At 38.9% G+C, this 24,193-nt stretch overlaps 1 long non-coding RNA gene across 1 annotated transcript; it reads left to right on the top strand.

The window, feature by feature from the left end:
• The first annotated feature begins 83 nt into the window (after positions 1 to 83).
• LOC116998641 lies at positions 84 to 16,298 on the top strand. Its single transcript, XR_004418445.1, has 7 exons — positions 84 to 990; positions 1,091 to 1,205; positions 2,416 to 2,478; positions 4,334 to 4,471; positions 11,791 to 11,905; positions 14,997 to 15,110; positions 15,818 to 16,298. It is a non-coding gene; the product is annotated as an uncharacterized LOC116998641 (long non-coding RNA).
• The last annotated feature ends 7,895 nt before the right edge of the window (positions 16,299 to 24,193 follow it).

Below are 24,193 nucleotides of genomic sequence, written 5' to 3'. Positions count from 1 at the left end.
GGGCGGGAGCGGCGGCGGAGACGGAGACGGAGACGGTACGCGCGGCTGCCGCGGCCGGGGCTGGAGCCGCGCCGCCCGGCACCTCCCTGGCGTGCGGCCGTGCGGGGCGAGTCCAGCCCGCTACTGCGGGAGTGCGGGCGGCAGCGGCGGGGCTGAGCGGGCTCTTCCCAGCGTGGTCCAGGTGAACGTTTGTTCAGGCAGCATCTCCGGGGGCTCTCGGGCGCCTGCCATTTCTCAGTGTTGTTTTCCTGGACAGGACGCTGTGGCAGCAGAGAGTCGGGGATACTCGGGGGAAGCTGATGTCCCGAGGGAGAAGGCTTTGGCCGCCAGCCGCAACCGCTTCGCTGAGGAGCGGGAGCTTCCATCGGATGAACTGGAAGTCGGGCAGGAGCCATGTACCAGGCCCAGCACCTCACCCGCTTCAACCACCAGACTGGGGCTCCCAGCTGGGCACCAACGCCGACCTGGCAAATTTCAAAACGGTCCTCTCTGCCTTGAGTTTAGAGACCTAAGTGCAAACTTAGCCGAATTTTTCAGTTTTTTTCTTCCTTAAAATTAACATAGTCATGACTGAAAATGTGAGATATATGGAAAGTCACTCTGAAACAAAGCCTTTTAATTTACCAATAAAACTGGTAAATATATTTTATCCATACTTATATATATAATAGGAATAACAATGACTTTGATTACTTACAGAAAATCATGGGTTGCAGATATATTGCATTTTGTGTATATAAAGAATATATTCATTCAGGCATGGCGCTTATTTTGTGGTTGCTGTGTGGAGACATCCTGGCCATCTACTAACCTACTTTCCCCTCTATTTGAGAATGACAGGAATAGATTACTAATGTTAGATGGCAGCTCTCTGCACAACACACATATTACTAAATCTGTCTCTTCTTTTTAAAGTGACATCTGTCAAATTATCTAAGATCTTCACCTCCCACAAGTATACAGCATAGCTAGAAGTTTCCTTGCAATTTGGTATTAACTTAAAGTAAAAATTAGTATATTTACTTGCTAAACAAATCTGTTCCAGGACATATATCTAGTAACAGCTATACTTTTTTTTTTTTTTTTTCAGAGAGAAATGACCTGATAATTCAACAAGGACCTGCTTTTAAGGACTTGATCCTAAAGATTTCTCAGACTTTACCTAAGCAAATTACATCAGGAAATTTCCAGTACTTGGGAGTGAGGTAAAACAGTGCTACTTCACTCTGACTGCAATATTAATACTTAGTAGCTGATCTAGAATATTCTTGCTTAGCTTATTCTTGCTTAGGTTAAAACTAAAATATACTCATAATCCCACAATCGATATGATAGCATAAGTAAACAGGCACCTAGTTTCCTGATTAATATATCCAGCTGCAGCATGCTGCTTTTAAAATCTGCCAAGTAAAAAGCAGTAAGTGAAAGAAATTGTCTCTTTGTTTATAGCCCTTTGCATCCACTTAATACAAACCCCTACTATCCTTACAAAACCATACATAAGCAAGCATTCTTCCTTTCAGTTTTGCTTACAAACTGTTGCTTACAAATCATTCCACTGACACAATTGGGACTTCTTGTTTAAATAAAGCATTACTTACTTTGATTAAGGAAACAGGAAATCACGAAGAAAATCCCATTCATTACTTCCTCTATCAGACATGCAGTTTAAATATTCTAAAAATGCTGAAATGTCTTTTATGTTTTCAAACATTAACACTATGAAAGAAACCCAGATCTTTGCTATCTCATAATGTGTTAGACAACACCTCATCAAGGGAGCAGGAGAGAGTGGGCACACACTGCAGGACTTCCCAGCAAAGCACAGTACCTGCTGCAAAATATGGGTTGAGTCTGCATTTTGTAACATAGTAGAGCTGTATCTCGTGGTTTCGTGAGTTGTTGATGTAGAGATTGAAAGAAGAGTGGAATTATATAGCTCATCTCCAGATGAGACAACATATATAACTGCAAGAATACATGGAGCTGGGTATATTCCCCCTCTTTAGTTTACAGAAAACCTACTTGTTTACTGAGTTAGAGCTGACACTGATTTTAATGTACCCCTTTATTTGTAAAGCCATATTGCTTCAGTGTTACGAATTTAATAGTATCATGGCAGGAGAAAACACCTTCCTTAGTACCTTTCAAAAATGTCAAATTTCAAGACTTCCCTTATCAAATAGTATCGTAAATATACATAATGCTTTTCCTTGAATGCCTTGTCCTTACTTTGCAATAAAACTTTATGATCCAGTGGCCAGAGAGATGGCCTTTCTCTCACAGTGGTGAGCAGTCAGTCATCATCACCTGCCCAAAAGGTTAAACACTAAATTCCACCCCAAACAGTACTTAGTATTACTAATCATATTTTTAAAATACAACAAATACTAAATTTTTCTCTTTGCCTTCTAGTTTTTTGGAACAGAACTGCCTGCTACCAAGGTTTATGTGAACACTGCATACCATCAGCATCAGGTATAACTTGAGGTAGTAGATACAGAGAAATCAACTTTCAGTGGGATTGCTCTGGATAACAATTAATAAGGTGCTACACACCAACCTACATGAGAAAACTTGATTCCAGGTGAAGCTTCAGAAAACTCGTTTAGTTTTGCTAATTCCTAAGGAAGAGGATCTCAAAACTCAGATCAGAACAGAGAGGAGTGAAAAACCTGTGTGACACATAAGAATGTGTCAAATGAAAGTTAGGAACATTTATGGCAGTAGTTACTCTCTAATTGAGGACAACAGAAGAACAGAAAAGAATAAGGAATTTTCCTTATTCCAAAGATAAAAAATGGTAAGCAACAAAATCCTGAAAGCATTAAAATTATAAGAGCTTTCAATTTTGTAACTGGAATTACCTATGCAAGAAACTTTTATCACAGTAAGTTCACAATGTCTAGGAAGCAAGATAAGTTACCTGGCAGATAGTAAAGGAAGGTGCTTAAAGGAAAGAATTAATGGTCTGAATAGTGACAATAAGGAAGATTACAGCAGGAGTGAGTTTTTGGAGACGTCTACATTGCATCTATAAAGATTACTGTGCACTCAAGTCAAATGTCAATTTTAAAAAATTTCCACATACATCCTTTAGAGAAACAAAGAGACGTAATTTCAAACATTACACATAAAATCCAGAGTTTATCCCACATGTTCTTAAGGAAGAATATGCTGTGACTGTGGGACAAGTTATAGAAATATAGCAGTTTCTTCCCTGTTGTGAGACCTTCACCTTCCTTGTTCATAGGCATCAAATACTTTTTGGTGTCCTCATGAAAGATTTGTATCTAATAACATCAAATAATACATGTTCTTAATAACTGCATATATCTTACTTCTCTTTTTTCCACCAAAGTCAATTTGCTATTAGCTGGCTTAGGTTTCATGCAAGCAGCAGATACTGCAATACCAAGGCATAGCAACCAACCATACCAGGTAACTGATTGTATGAATAATGTATGTTTACATATAGATTCCAAATAAGACCATTTTAAAATGATATCAGTAATTAGAAGGAAGTCCTCCAACTCACAAGATGATTGGAAGAAGTAGAGATAGAAGAGGAACTTGATTTAGCAGGATGGTTCTTTTAGGAATGAAGGTCAAGAGTTACAAGAAATTACAATATCCTTGGAAAATAGTAAACTATATGCTCTAAACTACATGCTTAAATCAGTCTCTGTCAGCTACAAATAAGGGAAATGACAGGAGTCAGAGATCATTAGGGTTTTTACTTCTGATGCTTTTTGCATCAATTTAATATGTAGCTTTCTTCCATCTCCTTGGACTTGGCACAAGACAGTAGAGCAACCAAAACTTAGTATCCTTTGATTTACCCCCTCAATTATTTGTAATGCCAGTGAAACAGAGGTTTCAAATTCTTTGTTAGTTCCTTATCAGCCTAGCACTAGATAATAGACTCATAGCAGTATTTTCTTAAAGCATAAGCTATTACAGTATGCCTCACTGTATATTTGCCAATATTTATGAATTTTATACATAAAAATATGTATACACATACTCACCTACCCCATACATAGAAAGACCTACACACATCCTATAACTATGCCAACACCAGCAGCCAATCTGATTTAACTAGTATAACAGAAAAATGTTCTTGCAACTAAACAGAGACACACTGGTATAGCAGCTTCTGTAGAAAACGCCAAAATTATTTTATCATCAAAATGACACATTTATGACATTTCTAGGTTAGATTTAATGTAATATGCTGCAAAAACATAACAGAAAAAAATACTATCTTCTGTCTTGGTGAATTCTGAAAGTTTGTAGCTCAAACACACTGTCCTTCCTTCTCCTAATGCAGCTGAGCACATTATATGGACCCTCCCTGGATCAGACCAACATAGTCCTGGCCAGTCTGGGTTGGAATAATGACTGGAATCTTCCAGTCTGTGTTCTGTAGGTCAGAAGATTCAGAATGCAGTTTTGGCACAACTACAAGGTAAAATGCCACATGACTATGACAGCAAGAGCATTGCTGTGATAGAACACCATCTCAGACTGGAACAGCTTCTGCACCTGTTTCTCACAAAGCATTTCTATTTATGAGCAAATAGGAATGTTGCAATTGTACTAACATTAATTTTAAAGTTTAAAGTTTTCTGAAACTGGTTTAGTGCAGTAACACTTTTATAGGAAAAAGTTATTTTGAACTCGATTAAATCAATTTTGAGGCTCACTGAATGAGAGCTGTATCCTTAAGCCATATACTGCACTACATGCTTTACAATTTTTTCAATATGGCACTTGCTGGCAACTCCAAATTGCAAGGTAACAAAAACATGCATAAATAATATACTAGCAAAAATATCTTCCCTACAAGCTTATCAAGCTGCAGAGAAGCTAAAATGAAAATAATGTTAGCACATTAAGCCTACATTTAAGAACTAGACACAAACACTGTGTAAACACAGATCTATTTTCACCATTTATGTAATTGTCATAAATGCATTATACCTTTTAATATCATCACCCTTAGTCAGATCCAGTGATCCACCTCTGCTATCAGATTTTTGTTCCAAATCTCCAAGAAGCCTGCCAACAACTTCCCATCAAACCAAACACAAAAATTAAATTGACTTTGGGTTACAGTAGTTTCACGAATACAAGCCGCACGGATTATAAGCCGCACCCCCGGTGCCTCGACAATGTTGCTGTCTTTGTCAATAGATAAGCCGCACCCCGAATATTAGCCGCACTTTCGTTCGTCTCGAGAATCCGTGCGCAGCTTTCACAAATTGGCCAATTAGTAACAGGATCGCGGCATAGCGGGCTTTACTGGCTCGGGGCGGGGCCAGGCAGGCTCGGCCCGCTCATGGTTGCCGACAGGGCCGGGTGGCCCAGCTCAGCGCCACGGCTCGGCGGGGCTGGCCGGGTGGTGCTGCCGCCGCCGCCGGGCTCGCTGGCCCCCCTCTCCCGTCAGCACCGCCCCGCTGCCGCGTTCGCTCGCCCGGCTGGCAGGGCTGCCGCCGCCGGGCTCGCCGTCCGCCCCGCTGCCGCTTTCGCTCGCCCCGCGCCGCGCCTCGCGAGCGCCGCGCCCGCCCCGCGGCGCTTTCGCGGCTCGCGGCTCGCGGCTCGCGGCGGCGCTTTCGCGGCTCGCGGCTCGCGGCTCGCGGCTCGCGGCTCGCGGTTCGCGGCTCGCGGCTCGCGGCTCGCGGTTCGCGGCTCGCGGCTCGCGGCTCGCGGCTCGCGGCTCGCGGTTCGCGGCTCGCGGCTCGCGGCGGCGCTTTCGCGGCTCGCGGCTCGCGGTTCGCGGTTCGCGGCGGCGCTTTCGCGGCTCGCGGCTCGCGGCTCGCGGCGGCGCTTTCGCGGCTCGCGGTTCGCGGCTCGCGGCGGCGCTTTCGCGAGCGCCGCTTTCGCTCGCCCCGCCGGCAGGGCTGCCGCCGCCGCCACCAGGCTCGCCGGCCGCCCCCTCCCGTCTGCACCGCCGCCGCGTTTCCTCGCCCTGGCCGGCACTGCAGGCCCCCGCACCGCCGGGCACCCCCACGCTGCTGGCCCCGATTCTGCTGGGCTTCCCCCGCTGCCAGGCAGCCCCACCCGCCGGCCTTCCTGCTTCTGCCATGCTCCCCTGCACTGCTAGCCCCAGTTCTCCCGGGCTCCCCCGCCATGCTGGCTCAGGCTCTGCCGCCCTCCCTGCCCCACCCTGCTGGCTCAGGCTCTGCCGCCCGCCCCCACACTGCTGGCCCCGCCTCTGCCAGGCTTTCCCACCTCAGCCGGGGCCGGCCGGGCTCCAGCTTGGCTTGGGGCTGCCGCGGGCTCTCACTTCCGTGTTGGCAGCTTTTAGAATTTTGTTAATAGATTAGCCGCCCCGGAATATTAGCCGCACTTCCGGGTTTCCACCAAAATTTTGGTCAAATTGGTGCGGCTTGTATTCGTGAAATTACTGTACTTTTTTTTGCCATAAAAATGTTCCTTTTGACTCCAGCTCTAGCTACTTTGCTTATTAGCTACATTTCAGTCAGAATCAAGGACATTTTTACAATCTTCCTGTTTATGTCATTTTAATAAAAAATAATTTGACTTTTAATGTTCCCTGGTGAAGAAATAATAACCAAAAAAATCTGGATGGATGCTACATTCACTTTTTTCCTCCCCATCTGTTTGTTTTCATTTTATTATATTACTTTTCTTCCCATGCCCCTTGCAATCTACTTGTCTGCTCTTCTCTGCAATTTTTTTCTATACTCAGACTATCCTTTTACAATGCTGCTCTCAGGTAAACAGGCCCTTCTTATCTGTCAGGCTTCCTCTCCCATGTTTTTTTAAGCTCATGCTTTTCCACACATCTTTCATAGTTCCATCTCACTCTTTACACTTTATATCTTCTTTCCTGAAGTATCTGTCTTGCCTGGAGCTTATTTTGTTGCCTTTGATTTTAAGCCATTAGAGACAGACAGTGTTTGCAGAGAGCCTTGTCTGTATGTGGTTTCCAACAGCAATGGGGCATGTCTCGATGCTTTTTTCAAGCAAAAGTCCTATCAGTTTAGGGTTGTTGGTTTGGGGTTTTTCTGTAGCTGTTGAATAAAGCCTTCAAATTTTGGCCACAAAACACCAACAATAAGTCTGACAGATGATTAAATATTAGATACTAAAATAGCAGTATTCTAATTACAGATTCTCTGCCTCTGTTCCCTTCCAGCTCCAGATGAGCTGGTCTGCTCCTGTTCTGACACCCAGTCAGTTCAGTGTCCTATCCCTTGTTCTGTCCAAGCACACCTCCAGAAAAAAGATAACAGCCCCATAGTCAGCAGATTTGAAACAACCTTTCTTTCAGGATACTGAGATTTCAGACAGTGAAGGAGATAAGAGAGGAAAGGCTGTTTTGCATATTTAGATCATCAGTTACTGCTTCCTAATGAGACAAAGGTGGAAGATATAAATATGAAACTGATCACAAAACAATAAAATTAATGATGCCAAAGAAAGCATAGAGTGACAGAAAGAATATGGCTTTCCAAAAGTGGATTTTTCTTGGCTTACAGAATGAATGGGTGGGTAGATCTTTTGGAAGAAATTCATAAGGAAATAGGAGCATAGGAGAGCCAACAGTTACTGAAAAATATATATTAAAGGCATAACAGCCTTTAATGTAAAGTAAGCACTGAAAGAGAGCAGCAAGGCTTCATCAGGAGCTATTTGGTTAACTGAAAAACAGGAAGGAATCACACAAAACAGTGAAAACAAGAACTGATGACTAAAAATGAGTTTCAAAGAATAGTAAACTCACACAAGGAATGAAGGATGAAGGCTAAGAGATTATATGAGTTAATCTAGAAAACGACCTAAAAGCTAATAGAAGGTTACACACACACAAAGGGAGACAAAGAAAAGTTCAAATCCAGTATCTAAGTAAAAGAGAGCAAAGAGACACAAAGAATTCTGAAATATTCAATGCTTATTTGCCTAATGTGCCTACAAAATATCTTAGTGTCAGACATGCAAAGCAAATAATTTTAACAAAGGTCTGAGACACACAGACCAGAAAAGGGAAGGAATGTGTTAAGCAATATTAAGAAATGCCGGCTTCCAATCCTGCTGACTTAAACATGTCGTTCAGAAAGCAGTGGATAAAGCCAGCCTCCCCGTAGCCTTGTGTCTCCTGATTACATTAGCCCAGGGCAAAAAGTATGACTGAAATTTATGGCTGGAATATTCATAACATTCTACTGTGAGTTTTCCAATGCCTGATATCAGGATTTCATTTACACTGAATTCCTTGTTGCCATGGAAGGCTCTCTATTTTCCTGCTTATTTTCACAAAATCTGTAGAAATGTGATATCTCTGAGACCACAACTACTTGGTCCAGTTCAGTTTTAGAGTAAGCAACAAGTTCAAAAGGTATGGTGTGGCCTGACTGGTCATATGTGGGATTATATAAACTGTGTTTCCATAGGAAAATGAGCTAAAAATTAGCCTGGAGCACTTAAAAGATAAAATAATCTCTGTATGATGATTCTGGGATGGGAGCAGGGGGAGGGAGTTTTGGAGGGAGGTTTTGTTTTGGGTTTTTTGAGAATTCATGAAGTGTAAGAGAGGTCCAAGAAGACTAGAAATTATGAAAATACTGCCTTAGGAAACAAAATGCCATTGGCCTCTCATAAATAACCATGCATCTCTAAGAGATACTGTCATAAGTTATTAGGTAGTTACCGTATAGGCATGAAGAGAACAATGTCATAGAAAACAATTAGGTAGTAAGGCTTTAAAATGTAACCTTAGGATCATTGTGTCAAACCTCTCCAATTTTCCTTCCTAGAAAGGGCAGCAGGACTATTAAATACGAAGGAAACAGTAAATGTGGTATTTGTAGTACCAAGCCTTTAGTTGGGTCCTCTCTAATTTTGCCTGCAATACAAAAAATGGTGTAGACAAAGTCAAGTAACAGCTGACACACAAGTAGTTAAGTATTTCTCCCAAGAAGTATTTATTTAATGTTTTTCTGACAGAGCACGATGGCACTGCAGTAACATCCTTCAGGGACTTCTCATCCATCCTATTCTATTCAATTTTTCATTGAACAGTTTGGAAAATAGAAAAAGAAATAAACTTGTCAAATTTGTAAAAAGTCTGGAATGGGGTTGCAAACACAGGTAAGCAGATCAGAATACAGAATATTTAGATAATAATGTGAGAACGAGATAATAAAATGAGAAACTACAACTGCAGTAAGCTCATACTAGACAGACTGAAATCGACAAAAATAAAACAGTATATTAAAATAACCCAACGATGCTTTAACAAGGCAACAGAATTGCAAAGAAGGATAGGAAGATTCAAGTAGATTTCAAACGAAATATGGTGATGTTGCAGAAAGGCATTTCACATTCCAAGATGTATTAGGAAGCGTGCAGTATGTGAGATGCTGGACCTAATTATTTTGCAATCTTTAGTGGCACTGAGGTCTCAGCTGGAGCATTCTGTGCAATTTTGGGCAATGCACTCCAAGAACAATTTCAACAATTTGGATGGAGTTGAAATGAAATCAACAAGAATGATATTTTGAGAATATGACTTACAAGGAAAGTTGAAGAAACGAGGCTTCGCTTCCTCAGGCAAAGAAGACTGGGTGGAAAATGCATAAAAGATTGCAGACAGAAAGTGATGGTCAACAGATCTTTGTACACACCTGAATTATAACAAGTAACTGCTTAATTTGCATCAAAGAGTAGTCTAGATACAAAAAATGAAACAACAACAACAAAAAAATCCTTTCAACCTAAAGTCTAGATTAGATGGAACAGATTTATGATGTTGTGGAATCCCCTTCATTTGTGGTTTTTAACAGCAGCCTATACAAACATCTGTCAGCAATGACCTAGTTACCCATTTCTTGCCACAACAGGGGTAGACTGGACCTCCTTTTTTTTTTCCCCCCAGTGTAATGATTTCATGACTGGAGAACCTGTTTCATTTAACTTGGTTGCTACAGATTAAGCAGTACAACCATAACAAATGGGGAGCTGAGGCCTTATTAAAATAAAACAAACCTCTACATAAAAATAAAAAAAATAATTAAATATTTCAGAAAATTAAAAAAATTAAAACTAGCTTCAGCATTTTTAGAACATGTATGTGTCAAAAAGAACTATTCGTTATTAATTACGTTATTTCTAAAAATACAATTCTATTGTCCAAAACATACCTTTAACAACGATTAGGAAGTCAAATTGAAATTCTGAATGCTTTTAAAATAACTAGGGCACTAAAACTTATGATGATAATTCTTAATGTCATTACTTAAAGCAAAGTAATATCAACGATTTTCATCAAGAAAGAGAAGTGATATGTGAAATACAGAAAAACAACTCAGAAAAACTGAGAATGAAGCTCTCTCAGCACCTCAGGGATATGATGGTATTATAAACATAGACTGCACAAGAGCTTTTCTCCTGTACTTAAGATGCTGTCATCAGAAACCTGTGTTCATCCACAGTAGCTTTAGGTATCACTGTTACTGATACTTAGATAATATCAAGCTATGCACATGCACAGACACACAGAGTGTGGAGATACAGTTATAGTTGATCTGATGACACTTCCCTCCCAAGAACTCCCAATTCCTGTTAAAGAAACCGAAACATCATTTGCGTTGAAATCTTCATGACTACTATTAAACTTTTAGATAATTTCTAATAATTAATTTTTAAAAATGTTTATATTTCATAACTATCAAGAAGGCCTCTTCCATTTTTCTAAGCATGAAAAATATTCTGTCCCAGAATAACATTTTAAATCAGTTATTTAAAATTGCTTGCTTAAAACTTTAAAACAGTTATGTTTTCAGACCAAGCTTGTAGTTTACAAAATGTACATAGCATAAGAAGTTTTTCAGTTGTTTTAAACTCTCCAATCAAGAAAAGAATCCAACTCCTACTACTGGCCTGCAGTGGGATGAAAGGAAACAAATCAGTAAACCACAGACATCTGTTTCAGAATATGGGACTTGTGGCCAAGGGCTTTAGCAGGTTCTATATTACCAAGATCCCCATCAACCTTTCCAAAATATATGAATTATTAGAACTACACTAAATGATAATCAATCCAAGATCAATATAATTATTTTCCATTTCCTGTAGACAGGTGTGTTTCATTCTCTGTTTCCCAGACTCTGCTAGGTGAAAAAGAACTGTCAAAGAATTCACTAAAGTAGCAAGACAAGAAACCAAAATGCTATTGCTTCACTTGGTGTATAACATTCATAAGGCAACTGAGGAGATTAGATTTAATTTCCAATCTTAACACAGAATTGCATGCTGGATTTTTACAATGCAAAAATGTGAGCTGGAGGATATTGCAGAACACTGACACACCAATGACACTTCCATTTTCTGGACTGGATTTTTGATTGTCCTACATGCCAAAATGTAGGGTTTTCTCCCCCTTCCCAACCTGGTTTAAAGTACAAAGAAAAGAGATGAACTACATAATGTAAGAATTAGCATAGCTGTTTGGGTAATACTGAGAAGAAAGTACAATAGTTGTGCCTGTAAAAGTAAGTTCATATGCATGCAAAAAATCAAATGTACACAGCTGTGCAATTTTAACCTACAAAGTAAAAGTCTGTGCTTCTAAATATACGTTTTTGTGGCTGCAATGTATGTAGAATTGCTTCTTTTTAAACCAGCTCGAAGTGAAATTGAGTTTTAGGCCTTCCCATTTTTCCACCAATATGGTATAATACTGCATATAGAATGAATGGCATCATAAGGGAATTTTTTTCTATCTCATCTCTTTTTTTTTTCACCAAATTGTATTCCTAGACTGTTCCCACCAGCTGTTCATCTAATTCATCAGCAAGAACCATATTCAACAAGATTATACTGCTTTCATTTGTCCCCTTCAGAAAAGCAGAGGAAGAGCAGAAAAGTAGGAGAGGTAAGAATGCATTAAGTGAGCCTATAAGAAAACACAAAATTCCCAGAGTCCTGCAACTCAGTTAAACCCTAGCTATAGGCAAAACACCACAAACTGCCCTTTGATGTGTTAATTGAAATTTAGCTTTCCACACAGTCCCATCTTCTTCTCAGCACAAGGAAAACTAGCTGTTCTTGAGAAAGAAAAAAATTAAATGCCTGTCATACAGTTTTTCCTTGCTTACTCCAAGAATAAAGAGTTAAGACAGGCATTGAAAAAGCATCCAAGAGATTAGATAAACAAATAAAAATGCTTATGTACATGTATATATGTGCATGATGATAAGACAATTCCTATACATCTTTCCTTCTCTTCTTGCTAGAGCACAGACAAAAGACAGTGTCAAGCCTGTTAGGCCTCCTCCCTTTCTCTTCTGCTACAGCTTTCGGTAGGCACAATGATTATTAGTACCACAAGAAATAGGGATTTTGCAGTTCAAATGAATCTCATGTTCTGGGGTGTAATCAATGGCTAAATTAAAAAAGAAAAGGTCATAAGTTAAGGACTGAAACTGCAAACAAACCCAGAAAGGAATAGCAGATGTTAAACATGCCACAATATGTCGAGATGACATTAACTCTTACCTGCATCTTATCAAAGAAGCTGGAAGATCAAACCAGACACATTCATCTCTTGCTTGTAATTTGCTGTATGGCAGTCCAGCACTGTTTCACACAAGCATTAACAATCACAAAAAATACAGATGGGAAAGAATTCTTCATGTCCTTCAGCCAATGCAGGATTTTTCATTTTGTATTTTTCTTTTCTTGGTTCAGTATCAAGCACTAGAGAATTTTAGTGGTGGATCTAAAGCCCAGTAGCTCTCAATACACTGGAGTATTCTTCATTATGGTTTAGCTTTGCTGATTTTTCTAGAAGGCAGAAGAGGTTTTTTTTGCTCTCTCATTAGCTTTCTAATTCTCCAATAAGTACTAAGGGGGTTGGGTTCATAATTCTTGCCAATTTTAGTGGGAAGCATTTACTGTCCACTAATCATAAATATTTATATTTGCAAAGTTGTTTTTTCTGTTACATTACATCTTGACCCATAGCTGTTCGTTTCACAAACAATCCATATTTGTTGCATATTTGTAAAAGTCAGTATCAGTATGCAGATACTGTCGCGTGTTTTGAGGATGTCCTGTTGCTGTCTGGATTGCTGTGCAATTTATATCCTCCATTATGACCTTATTTTGAGATATATTTCTCATCTATGCTCTATTTCAATCCCTGTTTTTTAGATTGTCCCCTATTTTTTGGCCCTGTGCTGTAATGAAGTGGGTCTAACTGAATGCTTTCAGTCTGCTCTGACAGATGTATGCCAGGATGAATTTAGTGTCATAGTTCATATACTAGAGAAAAAAAAATCAAAACTGCATCGTCTGCAGCATTGATTAAGGGACATTTTGAATCCCTAAGGCATTTCAGAGCATACTGCTAAAGATATTCCCTGTCAAAATAGGAAAATTTAATCTATTGCACATAGAATAAACAGCCTGAAACACACTAGCATGAAATGAGGCAATGAAGTGGTCTCACTGTGACAAGCTGAGTATCTCATGATGTTGACATCTAATACCACAATGCAGAACTTTGCCCAGACTTGAGTAAAACTTCCAGTACTTTCAGACAGCAAAAGAACTTTGTCCCCTTACACTACTGTTCTGTTTCCTTCTGGTTTGAGACAAATAATTTTTCTTTTTTTTTTTGGAAATTATTTAATGAAATTCTTTTCTTGACTTCTCAAGATCTTCTCAAGATCTCTCTACCACGCACACACATTTCTTCAAGTGTTTTCCCATTTGCAATCAAACAACTTCAAGCTTTGCAGAGAGGATCAATGCAAAGAAATTCTAGGGCCATCTTTAGTATGAGTCTTGTTTTCTCTTTTATAGTGGCAGAAAAATTCCCTAACAGACTACAGCCACTGCTGATCTTAAAGCTACAAGGCACCCCTTGGTCTGAGAGTCAGGTGATTTTACATCTGCAAACAAATACAGGCAGGTATAAACTGTATGATGTCTTCCCCTTAATTTGGAAGAGGCTATTACACAATGCACTAAAGCACCCAAAATGGCTCTATCCCTGCATATATGTATAAGGTTCGCAGAAGGTGCTCTCCATTGCTCTGGCAGGAGGCACTCAGACACTATTCAGAGAAAGAGTGAGTGTTCCTATGTCATTAATCAAGCTGGTGACTAACATTAATACACTGATTGACAGGATGCTCACATCAGCTGTTATTGGCTATTGATGTCATTCAATGTTATCCTTTTCCCATCATGTTGAATTCATGATGTACTGGCAGAGGTGTATTTTACACATTAGCTTTCCTAGGAAAGCCCAGCTGCACCATAGGAGCAAAACTGACCATCCTGAAGTCAGGAGCAAATCTCTCATTAGAATCATAGGCCTTTAGGATCACAAATTCCAACTACTAACTAGCATTAGAAATAGAGCTAGAATTTCACAGTAGGAGTTACAAATCGTTTATTTCTTATCTTTCTCTCTCAGGAAAACTTATTTTCACTTTTGAAAAATCTTTTATAAGACTCAATACTGACACATAAAAAAGGATGTCTATCAGACTTGACCACTAAAAGACAATGTACCTCATTTCCTGCCTTCCAAAGATAGATTCACCATATTCACCTGTCATATAAACAACAGTGAAAGCAATACCTGTCTCAAGTGAGGGGATTCAGTCAACATTTAAGGGTCTAGGGATGCAAAGAAGACAGAGTTTGCTATCAGATTACTTGACATGCATGTGCCTAATAAAGCCTACAGACCTCAGGAAGAGCCAAGAAAACTTAACCTTAAACCTTCTTCCTTACCAAGAAAACTTAACCTTAAACCAATAAAGTCAGTCTTAAGACTCATACAGACAACTTTGTACACAATTTGCATTTTTTCCACAGAAAGTCCCACCCAATTTTCCTATCAGACAATTCCACTTCAGGTAGTAAGGGTAAGTGCCTAATAACACAGGGCTCTTTTAGCTGCTTGCACGCTAACAACCAGTCTAATTGTGCCTAGCTTTTTATTTCAGATGGAGACTACCTGCTTCCCATCATAATGGTCCTTCATTAGAGGACCTATTCCATCATGATTCATGTGATACCTACACAAGTTCCCAACGGGAGTTGTACTTTGAATAATAAAGGTAACTTCTTTGTTCCATACAGATTTTGTGCCAGTTCTATCTCCTTTTCACTTATTCTAGTCACTATTTTGATCTTCTTTTTGATGACAGTACCACTGTACACTCATAATTCATATGCCAAGTTATTAAAAAGTTTTTTAAAAGCCAAAGAAGTTGTGAAGTATGCTGCAAAACTTGTTCCAAATTGAGTTTTTAGATTCTCATGTATAAAGGACAATCCATGGCCAATTGCACATACTCATTTAATTACAGCAACATTTACAGGCATACAAAATAGCAGCAAGACGTTTCTGCACATTAGTTTCTTTTTTAAATGTATTTCTATATTGATTCCTGACCACACCTCAGGCATGCACAAAGCAACACAACCGCTATCTATGTAGCTCTACAATTCTATGTGGAGCTGGGAAGAAGCAAGTCAACCTGTTTCAGAATTTTTATTTTGGTTTACACACACACACACACACACACTAATATGGATACTTATGTTCCTTATCTGTAGTTTCTGAGACCAAGGTGAACCGTTTCCAAAGAAAACCCTGTCATGGTCAAGCTTTGTTCTTAGTGCAGAAAGATCCATTGGTCTAGATGAGCTATGGTTTTTTTCTGAGCTTTAGTAGATCTCTGAAGTACTTCAAATCTCATTCTTGAAGCGCCGAGAGAAAATAAAACAGAATACTGACACCAATTTATTATTCTTTAAATAGGTAGAGCAAAGAACAGAAGACAGGTGAGCTGTATCCTCCATCTCTGAGAATACACAGCATTTCTCTGTCTAGCTGCAAGCCTTCAGTGCCAAACTTACTGCTGTATATGTTACTATATCCCACTCACTCCAACCCAACCATGAGCAAGTAATGAGTTAACAATGAATGAGACAAGATGATTATTCAGCAGTGGGACAACTTCTTAGGTTCATAACCAACTACAGTTTAGCAGCTGTACTGAACTTGAGGATTGCAGCTATGCCTTACCTTTTTTTGCTGATGGGACACATACAAAATGTCCAGGTTGTCTGAGAAGCCTTTGTTTATATATGGCTTTAGTAAACCTTTATTATGGTGGTTATCTTACCCACAGCTCTTATTTAGTCCTGATGTTTAGCAACAGTAAACTGTTCACTGGATAGTTTTTTGTCATGGGATTCAACAAAATGAAAGTAAAGATTACATAAGGATTTTTTGTGAAAAAGTTATGAAGCTTTTATAGAAGCTTCACTTCTTTTATAGAAGCTTTCACTTTTCAGTACTGTCATTCCAAACTCTAGCCCCTCTACAATCGTATGTTAAAGGGTAAGAGTAGCCTTTTTGACAAGGAATGCTGCAGAGGAGTGGAAGAAAAAATTCCATCTGGGGACCAGGGTGCCAATAACTGAGACTAACACACATTCTGAATAACTCAGGACATCCCAGACTCCAGCTGAAAGAGCAATTGCACTGTTATTGCTAAGTTCTCCTAAAGACCGTGTGAGTGCAGAGTCCACAGTCCACAAAGAAATTTGCTTTTTCCTGCTTTTCAGGATGACAACCAAACTATCACCCTGCCTTAACACAAACAAGTACTTACTGCTAAGAATAAACTCAAAAATGCTCCTTACAATCTCATGTGTCTAATGTTGAGCACATTAAATAGAATATAAGACATCTATTCCCTATTACTAATTTGGGTATTTTTCCACAAAGCACTTCCTGAGTGTAATTCACAAATTATATTGCTGTCTGATTTCAATATGATTTGCTTTTGCATAAAAATCACTAACAAATTCCAAAATATTACAAGTCTCATGCACCTTGTTAAATACTATCTTGTCCACAAGGACTGTACAAGATACCTGAAAGATCTACACACAAAGGCTGAAACAGAAGGAGACTGAAATAGGTATATTATTAAGAAGTCCCACATACAAAGCAAGATTTCTCTTATACTTCTAATACAGTATTTTGTGTAACCCCCAAGGCAAAACTTCTTATAATTACTGTCTGCAAGAAGAATTTACTGTCAACACACACTGTACACTAAAGGAACAAAATTACCTCTGTCCACATTCATACCAACCCCACAGCTCCTTAAGACAGTAATTTTCAAAATATCTTTGTTCAGTAAAATAAGCATGGTTTGAAGTTTCTTTATGGCACAGTAGTAGAATCAAAATGAAGGCAGACTTGCTCACCACTCAAAGCACGTGCCTTATTTTTAATTTCTCACAGGAATGAAAAGTATATTCAGCTTTTCCTCCTTCAGCACCACCCTCTGCTCTTGCAAATTACTGAAACATGAATTTGTGAAAGCTGTTTCAAGTAGAAGGATGTTCCTATGTATAGGAATGATGTTAAATTCCTGTCAAACTGAACATCCAAGTGAGATTGTTGTTAAGGTGCTTCCAAAGGACCAAGAGAATTTGTGCCATTCAGTTCAATGACTTTCTTCACCTCTATTAGACTAAACATAAATGTAATATAGCCAAGCCAGATTCCAAAGGTTAGTCCTTCATTTAGGCAAAATACTGCAGATGCAAAACCTGTGTAGCATTTACAGAAATCTAGCATGGATTCAATAAACCAATTGAACATGAAAGGAACATCCTTTCTAAATGCAAATTATTCAGGTGCAATTTGAGTTCCTTAAAGGTTACTCTTCAGTTCCCTCTCCCTGTCTAATAAATGAGAATGCAGTATAGCTTAGTTTCCTTTTTCAAAATTCTTCATATTAAGTCACTCTGCTGCTTCTGTTACAGGCCTTTTCTGTATTGAGTAGATACAGACTATGGACTGTGACTGCTGAACAGAACATTTCATATTAGTATTTTATTAAAGCATTTCTTATAAAAACTTAAAAACTAATTTAAAAAGCAGGTCTGACAACACAGCAATGTACAGATATACTCACACTGCAGCATTTTTTCTTTCCTTTTCATTTTGCCAAAAGAATCTACATTTTCCTATCTGGAAGCATAAAACCACAAATATCAAGAAAGACACAGAAAATACAGCCCAACAACTCCTGATATTACACTCACCAAAGTGTCAACAGATCCCTGAAAAAGAGTGCACAGTAGTTCTAGGTTTGACTATGAAATTTCTTTATGATGAGGTCTTGTCTTAAGTGAAGTCTGTGGCAAAATCTTCACTTGGTTCCTGAGGGTCAGAACAGCATTTGTTGTATCAAATTTGAGACAGAGTCATCCTAGGAATCACATGAAAGAAAACATGTCATACTATACTGTGTGTCATAATAGAGGGCTCTCACAAGAGGGACTTCATTTGTGCACAATAATAGTCACTGATCAGTTTGCTGCTATGGGCAAGGCACATTCATTAGAGAAATTCACAAGTATATTTTATACCCCAAACTTGTGTTTTTTATCGGAGTTTAATTTCACCACAAGTCATGTGGCAGCATTGTCAGAATTAACAGGGATAGGTGAAACTGGAAAAAGAAGCACTAGCAGTTTTGTGAACACAGTAAATATTTTGCATTTTCCATAGGGTTTTTTCCACATAAGGTTCAAACAAGACATAATAACTGGTCACACATGTTAAGAGTTTTAGCTGGAACTGTGGCTATATTTTATATACTAATTCATTCCTTTTTTCTATCTCATCTCAGCTGTATTCTGTATTTTTTCAATTGTATCAAGGCCTCACTATTATATATTAATGGTAGAACACATGAAATAACTAGTATTTGGAATGTTGCATGTAGAAAACAGCCAAATTACAGTAAAGAATTGAATTAAGAAAAAGAGATGTATCATGGTTTTCAGTCTGTTCGAAGACATCACCCAAAATAAAGATAAGTATAATAGAAACTAGTAATAAAGTCCAAATGAATACCTTCAGCATACCATGCATAGTTGAAAGAAGGATTCAGTCTTCTCCAAAAAACATTAGGAAATGGGCTGGATAATAAACATTTACTAATTTTTCTACTAGTGGAATAAACCAGAACTTTCTTGTTTTCTTTATATCTACCCAGAGAGCAGAAATACACTTGTGGGTCACATATTAGGCATTTATCTTCTGGAGCCCAGAGACCCTGACGCCACCTACATGCTGCTGAGAAACTCCATGAGAGCAATAGACAAGATGTTTATGGCTATGGCCAGACCTTTTAGCACAAGTGTCAGAAGAGTCCTCTGTCCTAGTTCAATCAAAAAAAGATTCTTCTCACCATGTTGCTATAATATTGTCAAGAAACTCCCTTTTGTTGCAAAATCATCTTAGTCCTACACCAGTTGGAAGGAAACTGATAAAATTCAAGTATTTTAAAGATTTAACAAGTTCCTAATTTGATGTGGCTTTATAAGTCATGCATGGCTGACTGTCTTTTAAAACCTCAAACCTTGCCTGTTTTAAGTTCTCACAGAAAATGAGGGCACAGCCTCATTTTGAAGGTCGCATCTTGCAGTAAGGTAACGGCTGTTTTTTGACTGATGAATCAGCTGCACTTGAACTGTCACTGTACAAAAGCACTGCATGTTGGATGCAATGGCCAGAGCTTTGTCACTTAACACAACTACAGGTTTTTTACATCCTGTTAAAGAGTTCTGTTCCCAGCTATTTCACCTACAAAAAATAGCTCTTGAAACATACTCAAAATGAAGGTTTGACACAAAGGTTAAATTCAAAAACCATTTTTCCTCAAAACAGCCCTTCCTCTTCTGCCACCCACTTATTAGATAGTCTTTCCTTAATTCAGAGGTCCAAGGACTTTTGCCCACTTGGACTGTAAGCAATCTAAATAATGAAGCATGTGCTTCACTCAAAGCAGAGCCAGGCACTGGAGTGTCCCTGGGCCATACCTAGTCTGCCAGAACAATGTCCATGGGACTTCACAGCTTGTTTGAGGACTCACTTTCCTGAAAGACCTTGTAGCTGGATGGGGAGATGGCAGCTGTGCTGCACAAACTCTGCAGCAGCAGATTTGAGCAGAGAGCCAGGGGTGAGTCACTGGCTGAGGTCTGCCCTGCCAGAGGTGCAATGCTGCTGCCACAATGTGCTTAGCCAAACTGATATTATTGCTGACCAGGCAGGATTTCTCCCTCCCTGCCCCACATTTTCAGGTGGCAAAGCACTCATCAAAGCATCTCTTCAGCTAGGATTGATGCAGAAGGCAGAGAATGCTGTCAAAATAAAACACTGAACCACCAGTGTAAAACTTTGCTCTATTGAGAATGAGCTCCTACTGTGTAGTACTGAATTATACAAATTTATCTAAAGTGAAAGTGAAAACGCCTGTTTTAATTCTGATTCTGTCACAGTGGTTTGAATGTCAAAGGTCCTATTTTAGCAAAGCTTCCAAACAAACCAAGCGTGCAAAACTTAATAAAAAAAACCCACAGCAATCTATGTACTGGATGTTAGTACAGTACACCAGCTGCAAAGGTGATGTTAGGATAAATCTCCGATAATATTATTCAATGATATTATTATCCAACTGACAATTTCCAGGCAGACTCCCACAAACCCCCTATATCCTGAATACAATGGCTAAAACCCAATTCACCCCTTCTAAGGCTCAATCTAAGCTTCCTTCCTTAATTTAGGTTGCTCTTATGTTCCCACCCCTGAAGTCTATTTGTTCCACCTCCTCTGCATATAGCAAAGATACGCAAGCTACCATGAGAGGGTTCTGATGCCTATCGAAGACTGAAACTTGTTGCTCTTCTATATTTCTTTTCATAATTTAAAAATTTTAATTAATTTTTCTTGTCATAGAAACCATAGTCGTTCAGATGTATGTGTCATACAAGCACAGCATTGGTTTTGACACAAGCCTATTCAGAATGAAATCATTCATGTCACCAATACTGCATACGAGCATCCATTGTTAGCAGATTAGGGCTTCAAATGTTCACCTCTATATTTAGAAACCAAAAACCAAATGGCCAGCTTTCCTGATGACTCAGCATCCATAATGACTGCAGAAGAATGTAGATCCCCAGCAGGCCCCTTGCATAAAAGTGCTTAAAAAGTCCAAACATGAAAGTTATGGCTTGTATACTTTTCCAGACTAAGAATAGAAAGATCTTTATTAACTTTTCTTTTACTACTCATTCCATATAACCATTTGTTAAAGGAAAAACTTCTAAGCAAACAACATTTCTCTCTTACCTTGTGTTAAATGCCTATTTAAAGAATTTCTTTTTTCTCATGCTTGGACCTTTCTTTACTTGGATGCCAGCCAATTTCCATTTCTTTACCTCTCAGCTTGCTGATGTTCTCCTTGTTCTCATTTTATTTTTATACATACACATATACATATGTCCATGTATGTATATATATAATCTAAGCTTGTTGGGCTTATCTTTGGCAATAATTGTTTTGTTGTGGTTTTGCTTTGTTTTGTTTTTAAAAGAGGGAGTACTGAAACTCTCAGAGAGATAGAAAAGGTTGCTCTAGGCTACCCCGGGAAAAGTTTGCAAGTTCATTGCTGATCTCACCAAACAAGCTGGGCATGAAAACCAAGAGGCCTGAAATTGTCATTGTTCATGTAGTTACACATGGATCCACATGCATGCTTATGTTACACTTTTTATTTATTCACTTTATGAATGCAACCAGTGATACTTACATAATGTATACTTAAAATGTCTAAGTAATACTTGCCTACACTCCACTTGAGTCTCCAAAAGCTTTATTAAGATAAATCAGCAGGTAGTGTAGCTGGAAACAAGAATATAAAAATGATATAAAGTATTGCAAGCATACATATGTATACTTCTACTGAAAAAAAAATTGCTGGTAACACACCAGATAAGACTGCTGTATTCTTGATCTCATACAGGAAAGGAAAGTCTACTGGAAAAAACACTTAGCTAATATTTGCCTGCATTACCTTCAGCTATGTGTGACTTCCAAAGAGGGTCATGTTTGCTTTCTTTTTTAATCTGATTGATTAATTTAGAAAAAGGAGAATAAACAGTTGGGAAAAAATGGAAGCCCAAAGCATAATATAAGTCTAGATTATATTGCTTTACTGGTATTTCCTTAGAACCACATACCATTGTGCAAAATCTTTTGGTAATGAAATAACACAATGTCTGTGAAATGTAAAAACATAGGAAAACATAAATACGCATTTTTACTTTCTGAAAATGCATTAAAAAAGCTATTTCCCCCCCTCCCTTTTTTTTTTTCCTATCTTCACAAACTCTGTTATTTTGAACTTCAAAGGTCTTTTAAGCTTAAGAATAGATATACTTTCTCACAGGAACTTTCTCAAGTAATTGCGAGAAAAACAACAAATACAAACATGTCTTAAGGATTTGATTACAAATCAGTCATCTTAGTCAATCAACTTTATCTGGTTGGTTATTAAGTTTCATAAAACTTACTACCCACTACAGAATTTTGTAGGACAAAAAATTCTGAATATCCTACAAAAAATATAATCACATATGTAAGCAAACATATTACAGCCCTCAAACAACATAAGAGTAGAAAATGAAGTATTTTTGTACCTCAGTGTTTGCAATTTTATCCTTTCAGGTAGTATTAGGCTCTGTCATGGATTAACCCCAGACAGCAACTAAGCACCACCAAGCCATTTGCTCACTTCACTGGTGGAGTAGGGGGAGTCATGAGGGTAAAAGGAAGAGAAGTCATGGGTTGAAATGAGGACAGTTCAATAGGTAAAGCAAAAGCTAAAGAATTAATTCATTCACCACCTCCCACAGGCCAGCAGGTGCTCAACCATCTCCAGGACAGCCGGGGCTGCACCACACACAATGATGACTTGGGAAAACAAACATTGTAACTCCAAATGTCCCCCCCCACCCTCCTGTTTTCCCCAGATTTATATTCTGAGCATGACACTACGTGGTCTGCAACATCCCTTTGGTCAGTTGGTGTCCCCTCCAATATCCTTGTGCAACCCTAGCCCCAGCTTTCTTGCTGGTGAAGCAGTACAAGAAGCAGAAAAGACCTTGATACTGTGCAAGTGCAGCTCAGCAATAGCAAAAAACATCTCTATATAACCAAACTGTTTTTAGCACAAATCTAAAACATAGCACCATACCAGCCACTGTGAAGAAAATTAACTCTACACCAACCAAAACCAAAGCAGGCACCATTAATTTGGATTCCAACTGTGAGCAACTAGTCAGTATCTTAAAGAAGCTCTATAAACTTTAGGAGTCTTCTGGACTTTAACTGACATAAATGACATTGGAAATTTGGGTCACAGATTCAAAGATTTTTTTTTTTTCTTTCAGATTAAACCCTGAGGTCTTTTACTAACACAGCTTCTAAGTAAAATAAATATTTACTGTTTCTGATACTCTGCCTCCAGGCAATTGATGCAAGAAGAAGAGTGTGATTTAGTAGCTTGTTAAATATCTTAAGTGATATAATAATACTTGCATGTTTGGTAGACTGTGTATCATGCAGCTTCCTTTTCCATCTGCTTTCTTTTGCTATTAAAATAAGTACATGTAAAAGAAAAAGAAACTAAACCCAAGGTTCTTGTTGATTATATTGATTCCTCATAAACTTTGGTAAAATAAAATGTAGACTTACTGCCAGGATGGTTTTGTTTTACTTTCTTTGTATAAGCTAGCTCAGAGTGTTTCTGATTTTAAAAGTAGATTTTATTTCAGTTTGGTAACTATCACTGAGAATTTATTCAATTCACTAATATTCACTTTTGAATAAAAATTTGATATTTTTATCTAAAATAGGATAATGATTGTTTGCCATAATTTGTGTGTCAGAGAAAGTCATGGTCAGTGACAATGACAGCTTTTTCATACCATCTTAACACAAACATCTCTGGTTGTTAGATTGCAAAAATTGCAAAAGGGATTAAATTACAGTAATTTCACGAATACAAGCCGCACCAATTTGACTAAGATTTTGCTCCTAAACCGGAAATGCGGCTAATAATCAGGAGCGGCTAATACAACCTCAGAAGTGCCTGCCAGAGTGCTGAGCCGAGCAGCTGCAAAGTCGGCATTTTGCGATTGTTACAAATCGCTACTTTGTTGCACTGCGGGTGGAGCCTGGCTCCCTGTAGGCAGCACGGGGGGCGGGGAGAGAGGCGGGAGAGCTCTCTTTCCTCCTCTGCCACAGCCCAGGGGAGAG

This window comes from Catharus ustulatus, chromosome 7 (assembly GCF_009819885.2).
Source record: "Catharus ustulatus isolate bCatUst1 chromosome 7, bCatUst1.pri.v2, whole genome shotgun sequence".
In the NCBI taxonomy this organism is placed as follows: Eukaryota; Metazoa; Chordata; class Aves; order Passeriformes; family Turdidae; genus Catharus; species Catharus ustulatus.
Note: the sequence above shows the minus strand (reverse complement) of the source record. Positions and strands in the feature narration are given on the sequence as shown.